At 38.8% G+C, this 14,676-nt stretch overlaps 1 protein-coding gene across 2 annotated transcripts in view; it reads right to left on the bottom strand.

The window, feature by feature from the left end:
* The window catches only part of AMMECR1 (AMMECR nuclear protein 1), a 136,220-nt gene that overhangs the window by 67,208 nt on the left and 54,336 nt on the right, over positions 1–14,676 (bottom strand). The gene's annotated exons all lie outside the window — the stretch shown is intronic.

A 14,676-nucleotide genomic window follows, 5' to 3' on the forward strand; every position in this document is an offset into this window, starting at 1 on the left:
AAACCAGAAAATTTATTTTAATTTTTAGATAAAATCATTGCATAGTAATACAGCCTGTCAAACATCAAAGATAAAAGTATGTTGTTGTTGTTAGGTGCCGTCGAGTCAGTTCCAACTCGCAACTGCCCTATGTGCAACAGAATGAAACACTGCCCAGTCCTGTGCCATCCCCACAATTGTTGTTATGCTTGAGCCCATTGTTGCAGCCACTGTGTCAATCCATCTCACTGAGGGTCTTCCTCTTTTCCACTGACCCTGTACTTTACCAAGCATGATGTCCTTCTTCAGGGACCAATCCCTCCAGATAATATGTCCAAAGTATGTGAGACATAGTCTCATCATTTTTGTTTCTAAGGAGCATTCTGGTTGTACTTCTTCCCAAGACAGATTTGTTCATACTTTTGGTAGTCCATGGTATATTCAATATTCTTCGCCAACACCACAATTCAAAGGCGTCGATTCTTCTTCGGTCTTCCTCATTCATTGTTCAGCTTTCGCATGCATATGAGGCAACTGAAAACACCATGGCTTGGGTTAGACGCACCTTAGTCTTCAAGGTGACATTTTTGCTTTTCAACACTTTAAAGAGGCCTTTTGCAGCAGACTTGCCCAATGCAATGCGTTCTTTCATTTCTTGACTGCTGCTTCCATAGGTGTTGATTGTGGACACATGTAAAACGAAACCCTTAACAACTTCAATCTTTTCTCCGCTTATCATGATGTTGCTTATTGGTCCAGTTGTGAGGATTTTGGTTTTCTTTATGTTGAGGTGTAATCCATACTGAAGGTTGTGGTCTTTGATCCTCATCAGTAAGTGCTTCAAGTCCTCTTCACTTTCAGCAAGTAAGGTTGTGTCATCTGCATAATGCAGGTTGTTAATGAGTCTTCCTCCAATCCTGATGCCCCGTTCTTCTTCATATAGTCCATCTTCTCGGATTATTTGCTCAGCATACAGAATGAATAGGTACAGCAAAAGGATACAACCCCGACGCATACCTTTCCTGACTTTAAACCACACAGTATCCCTTCAAGCAACTGCCTCTTGATCTATGTACAGGTTCCTCATGAGCACAATTTAGTGTTCTGGAATTAAAATGGTTATCAAGAAGGTAATGTAGTTTTAAATGAAGTTTTATACAGCAGAAGTTTGGATTCTGCAGCAAACCGATGACATCATCAATAAATCGTTAAGTCTATATCAATTTTTATGAAATGAAATAATGTAAACATTTTAGGACATTTTGTAAATAAATAAATACCCTAGAGTTGGGGGTGGTGTATGTTAATATAAGTATTCACAGGATTACTAGGATAATATAATACATTTTCATTCTCTAAAAATTTAAATTTTAGTGGGACATACTATACCTTATATATTTTTTATAATACAGTGGTGAGTTGGAAACCACAGTCTTTCTTTTAAAATATCCTCTAGTCAGTCATCAGCAGTTGGGTGAAAAGATATCCTGTTCAAGTGAGTTAATCACCCACCTCAAACATCTGAAGTATGCTGAGTTCTGACAGATTGCCACAATGGCAGATAAGTTCCCAAATAAATAATGAATACAAACCAGGGAGCAATACTAGCAGTTACCATCTTCCAAGAGCCAAATACCCAGTGGCATTGAAAGAGATACTTAAGTACAAGGCCAAGTTAATTGTCAATGTCAGTATTCAAGTACTAGATGACCTATGGCAAAGGTATTAAAATAAAAAGCAAATAGTGAAGGCAATGTTTTCTGCTTTCCATAGCATTTTTTTGTTTGTTTTATAGCATATAACTTGAGACAAGATTCTAATGCTCCACTTGGAAAATTTTCTGTAATTGCTCACCACTAATAGTTGATTAGGAAGACAAGAATTAGATGGGATTACTTTCTCACCATTTTTTTTCCATTACTTTTACAAAAAAAAAATCTGTTGCCGTCGAGTTAATTCCACCTCATAGCGACCTTATAGGTCAGAGTAGAACTGCCCCATAGAGTTTCCAAAGAGTGCTTGGTGATGTGAACTCCTGACCTTTTGGTTAGCACCCATAGCTCTTAACCACTGCACCACCATGCTTTACACTAAAAAAAAAAAAAATAGTGCCCTAAAATTCACACATTATCTTTAAAGTTAAATTTCACCTCTTCATTTTTCACTCTCTAATTTGAGTGAATGTCAGCAACAGTTTTTATGGACAGGAAGATATCAACCCTCTCCCATAAGAATGTCTATAGAAAGTATCTCTACGTAAGGCAGGTCCTTTGGCAGCTTCAAAAGAAAGTGAATCACATTGTAACATACATAATAACATGTCTTTAAATACCATGATGACTGCTCAACAAAACTAAGTCATATATTTTCTTCCTCAGTGACTTCAGTGAGAAACCTAAAAGTGTGAGTCAATTCATTTCCTATCAAAAACACTAGAGATGAAAGTAATTGAAAAGTACATGATATTCTCGGCGGGGCCAAGATGGCGGAATAGCCAGATACTTCATGCGATCTCTCTTACAACAAAGACCCGAAAAAACCAAGTGAAACGATTATATTTACGGCAAGCTAGGAGCCCTGAACATCAAAGGCAAAGTTACAAAAAGGACTGAGTGGCAGGAGGAGGAAGAGACGATTTAGAAGCAGAGAGGAGTTGCAGGACCTGAATCGCCAGGATACCTCAGGCACCATTCCCAAGAGTGGTGGTGGTAGGCTAGTCCTAGCGTTCGGCCCCGGTTTCCTCAGGGAGAAGCAGCCAGCCGCACAGCCTACTCACACCTCCGGAACCAGAGAAGAACGGCACTCTTACCAAAAGCTAAGTACCTGCGTATATTTTAACACGCCTCCAACCCCCAAGCCAGCTTCAATGGCTGTTGATTTCCCTGGGCTTCAGATAGGCCCTATTAAGCACCCTGAGCCATCCTCCTGGCCTTGGAGTAGGAATAAACTCACAATTGGGGGAAAAGATAATTTGGCAGCTCCACTAACCAGGGAAGCTCAGGAGAGAAGCGGCTCCTGTCCAGGCATAAACAGTCCATGGGCTTCGAATACCCTTCCCCCCTGCATGGTCCTGTATGGGCCTATTTCAGGAGAATAGGCCTCTGTTGGTAGACTGCAACTTCAGCTTTGTGGTGAAGTGGTGGGTGTTTGATATTTGACACTACTTTGCCTATTAAACAGGATCCTCAACTACCCACATCAGGGGCATAAGGACTGCTGGCTACACTCAGGTCATGCGGCCACCCGCAACGGGGGCCCAAGGATAACTAGTACCTCCCAGTCCTTACAACCAAAAGCATTGGGTGCCCAAGGTCCGTATGCAGAACCCACCCACCTGTACACTCTAGGGAAAAGGGACACACTTTCCTCACAGACACTCAGGGCACGGCTCTCACCCCCCTGCCTCATTCAGAGTGTGACCCCCTGCTGCAACCAGATACCAGTACCTACTCCAATCACCTCTGCCCCTCTAAGACTGTAGGACAGAGCCCGTAACAAACAGTTCATGATCAGCTACCTGGACACCTCAGCTGAATTCATACAAGAAAAATGAATGGACTCTTAGACTGATATACCTGATAACAGCTCTAGCCATCTGGGGACAGGACATCAGAGCTTCAAAGGCGAAAATAATCAGGCTAGCTCACTCAAGCAACCAATTTTGGCATATCAAGACAAAACAAAGCAAGAAGCCAGGATACAGTAAGCAAACATAAAATAAACTAATAAAATAACTTATAGATGGCTCAGAGACAACAGTCAATGTGAAGTCACATAAAGAAACAGACCATGATTTCCTCAACAAGCTCTCAAAACAAAGATCAACAGATCTTCTGCATGAAGGTGCCTTCCTGGAATTACTAGATGCAGAATTCAAAATATTAATATACAAAACTCTTCAAGATATCAAGAACGAGATTAGGACGGAGATCAGGAAATATGCAGAACAAGCAAAGGAACACACCGATAAAGTAGTTGAAGAAATTAAAAAGGTTATTCAAGAACATAATGAAAAATTTAATAAGCTGCAAGAATCCCTAGAGAGCCAGCAATCAGAAATTCAGAAGATTAACAATAAAATTACAGAATTAGACAATTCAATAGAAAGTCAGAGGAGCAGAATTGAGCAAGTAGAAAGCAGAATTGGTGAGATTGAAGATAAAGCACTTGGCATCAATATATTTGAAGAAAAACCAGAAAAAAATTTTTTTTAAATGAAGAAATCTTAAGAATCATGTGGGTCTCTATCAAGAGAAATAACCTACGAGTGACTGGAGTACCAGAACATGGAGGGACAACAGAAAATACAGACAGAATTGTTGAAGATTTGTTGGCAAAAAACTTCCCTGATATCGTGATAGATGAGAAGTTATCTACCCAACATGTTCGTCAAACTTCACATAAGGTAAATTTTAAAAGAAAGTCACCAAGATATATTATAATCAAAACTGCCAAAAGATAAACAAAGAATTTTAAGAGCAGCTAGGGATAAGCAAAAAGTCACCTACAAAGGAGAGTCAATAAGTTCTGAGTACTCAGCAGAAACCATGCAGGCAAGAAGGCAACGAGATGACTTATATAAAGCACTGAAGGAAAAAAATTGCCAGCCCAGAGTCATGTATCCGGCAAAACTGTCTCTCAAATATGAAGGTGAAATTAGGACATTTCTAGGTAAACAGAAGTTCAGCGATTTCATAAAAACCAAACCAAAACTACGAGAAATACTAAAAGAACTTCTTCGGTTAAAAGATCAGTAATATCAGGTATCAACCCAAGACTAGAACACTGGGCAGAACAATCAGAAATCAACCCAGACAGGGAAATCACAAAAATAAACCAAGATAAAAAAATGCTAAAAACTGGGGAACAGTGAAGATATTATGTAAAAGAAGACAACATTAAAACAATAAAGAGGGGCTAAGATTTTTTTTTTTTAAGAAATGTAGTCATAGATCTTTCATATGGAGAGGAAGACAAGGTGATACAAAGAAAGAAAAGTTAGGTTTAATCTTAGAAAAATAGGGGTAAATATTAAGTAACAACAAAGGAGCCTAACTATCCTACTTATCAAAATAAAACACAAGAAAAAAAGTAGAGACTCAGCAGAAACACAATCCACAACAACGAATAAGAAGAAAAGACAATATATAAAGATAAACTACTCAGCACATAAAATTAAGTGGGAAAAAGAAACTGTCAACAACACACAAAAAAAGACATCAAAATGACAGCACTATATTCATAACTATCCATAACTATGCTGAATGTAAATGGACTAAAAACACAATAAAGAGGCAGAGAGTTGCAGAATGGATAAAAAAAAATCCATCTATAATGCTGCCTACAAGAGACACACCTTAGACTTAGAGACACAAACAGACTAAAACTCAAAGGATGGAAAAAAATACATCAAGCAGACAACAATCAAAAAAGAGTAGGAGTGGCAGTATTAATTTCTGACAAAATAGACTTAAAGTTAAATTCACCACAAAGGGCAAGGAAGGGCACTAGATAATGATTAAAGGGACAATATACCGGGAGGATATAACCATATTAAATATTTATGCACCCAATGACAGACCTGCAAGGTACATAAAATAAACTCTAACAGCTTTGAAAAGTGAGACAGCTCCACAATTATACTAGGAGACTTCAATATACCACTTTTGGTGAAGGAAAGGACACACAGAAAGAAGCTCAATAAAGACACAGAAGATCTAAATGCCACAATCAACCAACTTGACCTAATAGACATATACAGAACACTCCACACAACAGCAGCCAAGTATACTTTCCATTCCAGTGCACATGGAACATTCTCTAGAATAAACCACATATTAGGTCATAAAGCAAGCCTTAGCAATATCCAAAATGTTGAAATATTACAAAGCATGTTCTCTGACCATAAGGCAATGAAAGTAGAAATCAATAATAGAAAAAGAAGGGAAAAGAAATCAAATACCTGGAAACTGAACAATACCCTGCTCAAAATGACTGGGTTATAGAAGACATTAAAGATGAAATAAATTAATAGAATCCAATGAGAATGAAAACACATCCTATCTGAACCTTCGGGACATAGTGAAAGCAGTGCTCAGAGGTCAATTTATATCAATAAATGCACACATACAAAAAGAAGAAAGGGCCCAAATCAAAGAATTATCCCTACAACTTGAACAAATAGAATGAGAGCAACAAAAGAAACCCTTAGGCACCAGAAGAAAGCAAATAATAAAAATTAGAGCAGAATTAAATGAAACAGAAATACAGTTGAAAGAGTTAACAAGACCAAAAGCTGGTTCTTTGAAAAAATTAACAATATTCATAAACCACTGGCGAAACTGACAAAAGAAAAACAGGAGAGGAAGCAAATAACCCAAATAAGAAATGAGATGGGCGATATTACCATAGTCCCAACTCAAAATGAAAGAATCATATCAGATTACTACGAAAAATTGTACTCTAACGAATTTGAAAACCTAGAAGAAATGGATGAATTCCTAGAACCACACTACCTACCTAAACTAACACAAACAGAGGCAGAACAACTAAATAGACCCATAACAAAAGAAGAGGCTGAAAAGGTAATAAAAAAAAAAAAAAACTCCCCACAAAAAAAAGCCCTGGCACAGACGGCTTCACTCCAGAGTTCTACCAAACTTGCAGAGAAGAGTTAACACCACTACTACTAAAGGTATTTCAGAGCATAGAAAAGGACGGAATACTCCCAAACTCATTCTGTGAAGCCAACATATGCCTGATACCAAAACCAGGTAAAGACACCACAAAAAAAGAAAATTACAGACCTACATCCCTCATGAACTTGGGGGCAAAAATCCTCAACAAAATTCTAGCCAATAGAATTCAACAATATATCAAAAAAAATAATTCACTAGGACCAAGTGGGTTCATACAAGGTATTCAGGAATGGTTCAACATTAGAAAAATAATTAATGTAATCTATTTTTTTCATCATATAAATAAAACAAAAGACAAGAACCACATGATTTTATCAATTGATACAGAAAAGGCATTTGACAAAGTTCGACACCCATTCATGATAAAAACACTCAGCAAAATAGGAACAGAAGGAAAATTCCTCAAGATAATAAGGGGCATTTATACAAAGCCAACAGCCAACATCATCCTAAATGGAGAGAGCCTGAAAGCATTTCCCTTGCGATCTGGAACCAGACAAGGATGCCCTTTACCACCACTCTTATTGAGCACTGTGCTGGAGGTCCTAGCTAGAGCAATTAGGCTAGATAAAGAAATAAAGGGCATCCAGATTGGTAAGGAAGAACTAAAAGTATCTCCATTTGCAGATGACATGATCTTATACACAGAAAACCCTAAAGAATCCTCAAGAAAACTACTGAAACTAATAGAAGAGTTCAGCAGAGCATCAGGATACAAGATAAACATACAAAAATCAGTTGGATTCATCTACACCAACAAAAAGAACACAGAGGAGGAAATCACCAAATCAATGCCATTTACAGTAGCCCCCAAGAAGATAAAATACTTAGGAATAAATCTTACCAGAGATGTAAAAGACCTATACAAAGAAAATTACAAGATACTACTGCAAGAAACCAAAAGAGACCTACATAAGTGGAAAAACATACCTTGCTCAGGGAAGGGGAGACTCAAACATTGTAAAAATGTCTATTCTACCAAAAGTGATCTATAGATATAATGCAATCCCGACACAAATTCCAATGGCATTTTTTAATGAGATGGAGAAACAAATCACCAACTTCATATGGAAGGGAAAGAGGCCCCGGATAAGTAAAGCATTACTGAAAAGGAGAACAAAGCGGGAGGCCTCACTCTACCTGATTTTAGAACCTCTTATACCACCACAGTAGTCAAAACAGCCTGCTACTGGTACAACAACAGATATATAGACCAATGGAACAGAATTGGGAATCCAGACATCCATCTATCGATATACAAGCAGTTGATATTTGACAAAGGCCCAAAGTCCATCAGATGGGGAAAAGACAGTCTCTTTAACAAATGGTGCTGGCATAACTGGATATCCATCTGCAAAAAAAATGAAACAAGACCCATACTTCACACCATGCACAAAAACGAACTCAAAATGGATCAAAGACCTAATTATAAAATCTAAAACGATAAAGATTATGGAAGAAAAAATAGGGACAACACTCAGAGCCCTAACACATGGCATAATCAGTAGACAAAACATTACTAACAATGCAGAAGAGAAACTAGATAACTGGGAGCTCCTAAAAATCAAATACCTATGCTCATCCAAAGACTTCACCAAAAGAGTAAAAATATTACCTACAGACTGAGAAAAAGTTTTTAGTGATAACATTTAAGATCAGGGTCTGATCTCTAAAATCTACATGATACTGCAAAAACCCAACTACAAAAAGACAAATAACCCAATTTAAAAATGGGCAAAAGATATGAACAGGCACTTCACTAAGGAAGACATTCAGGTACCTAACACATACATGAGGAAATGCTCATGATCATTAGCCATTAAAAAAAAAAAAAGATATTAGAGAAATGCAAATCAAAACTAAAATGAAAGGCCAGCATAGCAGGGGCATGGGTTAGGGGACCATGGTTTCGGGGGACACATAAGTCAATTGGCATAATAAAATCTATTAAGAAAACATTCTGCATCCCACTTTGGAGAGTGGCTTCTGGGTTCTTAAACGCTAGCAAGTGGCCATCTAAGATGCATCAGTTGGTCTCAACCCACCCAGAGCAAGGCAGAATGAAGAACATCAAAGACACAAGGTAATTATGAGTCCAAGAGACAGAAAGGGCCACATAAGACCACATAAACCAGAGACTATATCAGCCTGAGACCAGAAGAACCAGATGGTGCCCAGCTACAACCAATGACTGCCCTGACAGGGAACATAACAGAGAACCCCTGAGGGAGCAGGACAGCAGTGAGATGCAGACCCTAAATTCTTGTAAAAAGACCAGACTTAATGGTCTGACAGAGACTAGAAGGACCCCAGTGGTCATGGTCCCCAGACCTTCTGTTAGCCCAAGACAGGAACCATTCCCAAAGCCAACTCTTCGGACAGGGATTAGACTGGACAATGCGACAGAAAAGGATACTGGTGAAGAGTGAGCTTCTTGGATCAAGTAGACACATGAGACTATGTTGGCATCTCCTGTCTGGAGGGGAGATGAGAAGGCAGAAGGGGCCAGAAGCTGGCTGAATGGACTCGAAAAGAGATAGTGGAGGGAAGGAGCATGCTGTCTCATTAAAAAAAAAAATGTCTCATTGGGGGAGAGCAATTAGAAGTATATAACAAGGTGTACATAAATTTTTATATGAGAGACTGGGTTTGTAAACTTTCACTTAAAGCACAATAAAAAAACCTAGAATGGATAAATTATGGTATATTCACACAATGGAATACTACACATCGATAAAGAACAGTGATGAATCTGTGAAACATTTCATAACATGGAGGAACCTGGAAGGCATTATGCTGAGTGAAATTAGTCAGATGCGAAAGGACAAATATTGTATAAGACCACTATTATAAGATCTTTAGAAATAGTTTAAACTGAGAAGAACACATTCTTTTGTGGTTACAAGAGGGGGGAGTGAGGGAGGGTGGGAGAGGGTTCTTTACTGACTAGATAGTAGGTAAGAACTATTTTAGGTGAAGGGAAGGACAACACTCAATACAGGGGAGGTCAGCACAACTGGACTTGACCAAAAGCAAAGAAGTTTCCTGAATAAACCGAATGCTTCAAAGGTCAGCGGAGCAAGGTCGGGGATTTGGGGACTATGGCTTCAGGGGATATCTAAGTCAATTGGCAAAATAAATTCTATTAAGAAAACATTCTGCATCCCACTTTGAAGTGTGGCATCTGGGGTCTTAAACACTAACAAGTGGCCATCTAAGATGCATCAGTGAGTCTCGACCCACCCGGATCAAAGGAGAATGAAGAACACCAAGGTTACAAGGTAATTATGAGCCCAAGAGACAGAAAGGGCTACATGAACTAGAGACTACATCATCCTGAGACCAGAAGAACTAGATGGTGCCTGGCCACAACCAATGACTGCCCTGACAGGGAGCACAACAGAAAACCCCTGAGGGAGCAGGAGAACAGTGGGATGCAGACCCCAAATTCTCATAAAAATACCAGAGTTAATGGTCTGACTGAGACTAGAAGAATCCTGGCGGTCATGGTCCCCAAACCTTCTGTTGGCCCAGGACAGGAACCATTCCGGAAGCCAACTCATCAGACATGGATTGGACTGGACAATGGGTTGGAGAGAGATGCTGATGAGGAGTGAGCTACTTGCATCAGATAGACACTTGAGACTATGTTGGCATCTCCTGTCTGTGGGGGAGATGGGACGGTAGAGGGGGTTAGAAACTGGCAAAATGGTCACGAAAGGAGAGACTGGAAGGAGGGAGCGGGCTGACTCATTGGGGGAGAGTAAGTGGGAGTATGGAGTAAAGTGTATATAAGTTTATATGTGAAAGACTGACTTGATTTGTAAACTTTCACTTAAAGCACAATAAAAAATATTAAAAAAAAAACTACAATGAGATTCCATCTCACTCCAACAAGGCTGGTATAAAAACACCAAATAATAAATGTAGGAGAGGTTGTGGAGAGACTGGAACACTTATACACCGCTGGTGGGAATGTAAGATGGTACAACCACTTTGGAAATCGATTTGGCACTTCCTTAAAAAACTAAAAATAGAATTACCATACGATCCAGCAACCCCACTCCTTGAATATATCCTAGAGAATTAAGAGCCTTTACACGAACAGATATATGCACACCCATGTTCACTGCAGCACTGTTTACAATAGCAAAAAGATGGAAGCAACCAAGGTGCCCATCAACAGATGAATGGATAAACAAATTATGGTATATTCACACAATGGAATACTACACATAGATAAAGAACAATGGTGAATCCGTGAAACATTTCATAACATGGAGGAATCTCGAAGGCATTATGCTGAGTGAAATTAGTCAGTTGCAAAAGGACAAATATTATATAAGACCGCTATTATGATAACTGGAGAAATAGTTCAAGCAGAGAAGAAAATATTCTTTGATGGTTACGAGAGGGGCAGGGAGAGGGGTTTTCACTAATTAGATAAAAAAATAGTACGTAAGAATTATTTTAGGTGAAGGGAAAGACACACAATACAGGCGAGGTCAGCACAACTGAACTAAACTAAAAGCAAAGAAGCTTCTTGAACAAACTGAATGCTTTGAAGGGCAGCATAGCAGGGGCAGGGGTTTGGGGTCCACGGTTTCAGGGGATATCGAAGTCAATTGGCATAATAAAATCTATTAAGAAAACATTCTGCATCCCACTTTGGAGAGTGGCTTCTGGGGTCTTAGTTGTTAGCAAGCAGCCTTCTAAGATGCATCAATTGGTCTCAACCCACCTGGAGCAAAGGAGAATGAAGAACACCAAAGACACAAGGTAATTAAGAGCCCAAGAGACAGAAAGGACCACATAAACCAGAGATTGCACTGGCCTGAGACCAGAAGAGCTAGATGGTGCCCAGCTATAACCACTGACTGCCCTGACAGGGAGCGTAACGGAGAGCCCCTGAGAAAGCAGGAGAGCGGTGGGATGCAGACCCGAAATTCTCCTAAAGAGACCAGACTTAACGGTCTGACTGAGACTAGAAGGACTCCAGAGGTCATGGTCCCCAGACCTTCTGTTAGCCCAAGACAGGAGCCATTACCAAAGCTAACTCTTCAGACAGGGATTGGACTCGACTATGAGATAGAAAATGATACTGGGGATAATGAGCTTCTTGGATCAAGTAGACACATGAGACTTTGTTGGCATCACCTGTCTGGAGGGGAGATGTGAGAGCAGTGGGGGTCAGAAGCTGGACGAATGGACATGAAAATAGAGAGCGGAGGGAAGCAGTGTACTGACTCATTAGGGGGAGAACAATTAGGAATATATAGCAAGGTGTATATAAACTTTTATATGAGAGACTGACTTGATTTGTAAACTTTCCCTTAAAGCAAAACAAAAAAAAGTACAGTGAAGAAAAAAAAGTATATTATCTTCAATTATCTTACTTATCCCACTAAAATGGATAACTAAGATAATCATTCTTAATATAACCTTATCTGCTTGAGCAATCATTCCAATTTTAAAGGGTAAATAGAAAGGGAACATAAACTAAAACACTATATTATAAAATATGTTGCAGGGCATTCAGATACATCCAAAAAACAAACCAAGCCCATTGCTTTTGAGTTGATTTTGACTTATAGTGACCCTACAGGCTAAAACGGAACTGCCCCGTAAGGTTTCCAGGGAGCAGCTCATGAATTCGAACTGCCAACCTTTTGATTAACAGCCAAGCTCTTAAGCGGTGGGGAAATGATATGAATTCCAGGGGTGGGGCACTAGAGGGTAAGCTGCATTTTGCTAGGCAGATTGGGGAGAAAAGGCACTCCATAATGAACAAGGGCAAGGAGGTGTAAAAGTGTACGGTACATTCAGGAACAGTGAGTAGTCTGACAGTCTCTTCCAGATTTAACATTCTATGAATTTTAAGTACTGCTGAATATGTGTTTTCAAGAACCCTCAAAAAAGGTAGAGCAGATGTAGAATCATCTGCACTCTCCCTGTTCCTTACCCACCCTAGGCAACATTCACTTGTGGCGGGGGCGCTGGCATTGTGGGGAACTATCTGTGTCAAAGATGGGAGGGCATGCTACTTGGCAACCCCACTGTGTTTCGGACAGGTGACTAGAGATGGAAAAAAAAATCAGACTTTTAGTAGACAGAATAAAACTATTTCTTAAAAATCTGGGAGTCTGTTTTTCCATTTACAACTGCAAATCCAAAAACTAAAACACTTAAAAGCAGTGTTTAATGGGGAAAAGAGCCTCAGAAGTTAAGCATTTTAAAGTAGACTGAGACAGAATAAATATCACTGAGAGCAAGAGATTGCATCTTGTGTGTGATAACCGCTTTGTACAGGGCAATGACTACGGGAACATTCAATGCAGATCATCTAAAAATAGCAACACGCTGAGTGAAAACAGTCAATTTCATTTTTAAATGTGTTATTAAAACATGTATGAGCTCCCAAAAGGACGTAAGACATCGGCATAATCAGAGACAGATTAAAAAGTAGAAAAAAGGCTTTTGAGCCAGTTTAAAGTAGCTGCTGCTCAATGACAAGGAAATAAGGAAAACAGTTCATAGTAAGAAAAAGATTGAATGTTTTTGGAAAATACTTTTACCATATGGTTTGAGGCCACCTACATACGTTGCAAAAATACTACAAACTGGAAAGGCGCACAAAATGAGATGAAATATTAATGGAAATGTTTATCTGAGGGTAACCAGACATAGCTTTTAAAGGAATTTTCCTACTTCTGAACATTTTGTACCACTGTGTTCTGAGAAATCTTTGGAGGAAAGTAAATTCTCTCCATTTTTCCAAGTCTGTAGACAGGAACAGGAAGTAACCACCTAATCTAGGTGAATCTTCCCTGCCAACTGGCAACCAGCACTGTCAAGTCAATAGTGGCTCTCAGGGAAATGTAGTTCCACGGAATCAGCAAAAGTAAAGAAATGCAATGTGAACTGCATTGTAAATTGCAACGTAAATTGTGAACAGGATATTCCCCAGTCTGAGTTGCTTGCCATTCCCTTAGCCCCACTATTGAGACTGTTCTATTGATGATTTAGGCCAGAATAGATCTGAAATGTTATTTGTGGGAGAAAGGTACAATTAGAGAAGACAATGAAAAAGGTGTATTAATAATATTTTACCATAAATCCTATCCTGCCATACCAAGGCAAGAACAGAGGTTATATATATATATATATATATATATGCACACACACACACCAAGGCAAGAACAGAGGTTATATATATATATATATATGTATATATATATATACACACACACACACCCTTTGCCTTTGAATCAATTCCGACTCATAGCAACCCTATAGGACAGGGTAGAACTGCCTCACAGTTTCCAAAGCTGTAAATCTTTAAGGAAGCAGATTGTCACATCTTTCTCCAACAGAGGGCTGGTGGGTTCAAATCACCGACCTTTCGGATAGTATCTGAGTACTTTAACCACTGTGCCACATTTGTCCCCCCATCTGCTCTTCTAAAAATGAAATTTGTAGGTGATAACATTAACAATATCCCTACCAATATAATAATAATGTATAATAATGTAATCTAATGGTAATCAACAAAGTTATTTATATTGTAGGTAGTTTTCTTCTGGCATCAAATAACAATTGCCCCTAAAACTATACTCAGGTGCCTCAGCAATTTAGCTAAAAAATCCAACTGTATTACTCATAGCACCCAACTAAACTCAATACTATAATTTCCCAGGATTTAGAAGTTTGAGAAAGATAGGAATGGTGGTGTCTTCTTTCTACCACTGGGTTAGAATCTTTCACTTCCCATTTCAACACAAAGAAACTATATATTTAATTTCCAAACCCTATAAACTCACGTTCAATTTGTAAAAACATACTCAACATACTTAAATCCCTAACAAAAACTTTTGTACATAGTTCAAAATTTATATAATAATGGATCTTACACGTCATTAAACTGGAAGAATGTTTAAGAGATTACCTGGCTAAGTCTCCAAACTTTCTTAATACCAATTTATTGGATTTTTTTTCCCTC

The sequence above is a fragment of the Loxodonta africana genome, chromosome X (genome assembly GCF_030014295.1).
Source record: "Loxodonta africana isolate mLoxAfr1 chromosome X, mLoxAfr1.hap2, whole genome shotgun sequence".
Classification (NCBI taxonomy): Eukaryota; Metazoa; Chordata; class Mammalia; order Proboscidea; family Elephantidae; genus Loxodonta; species Loxodonta africana.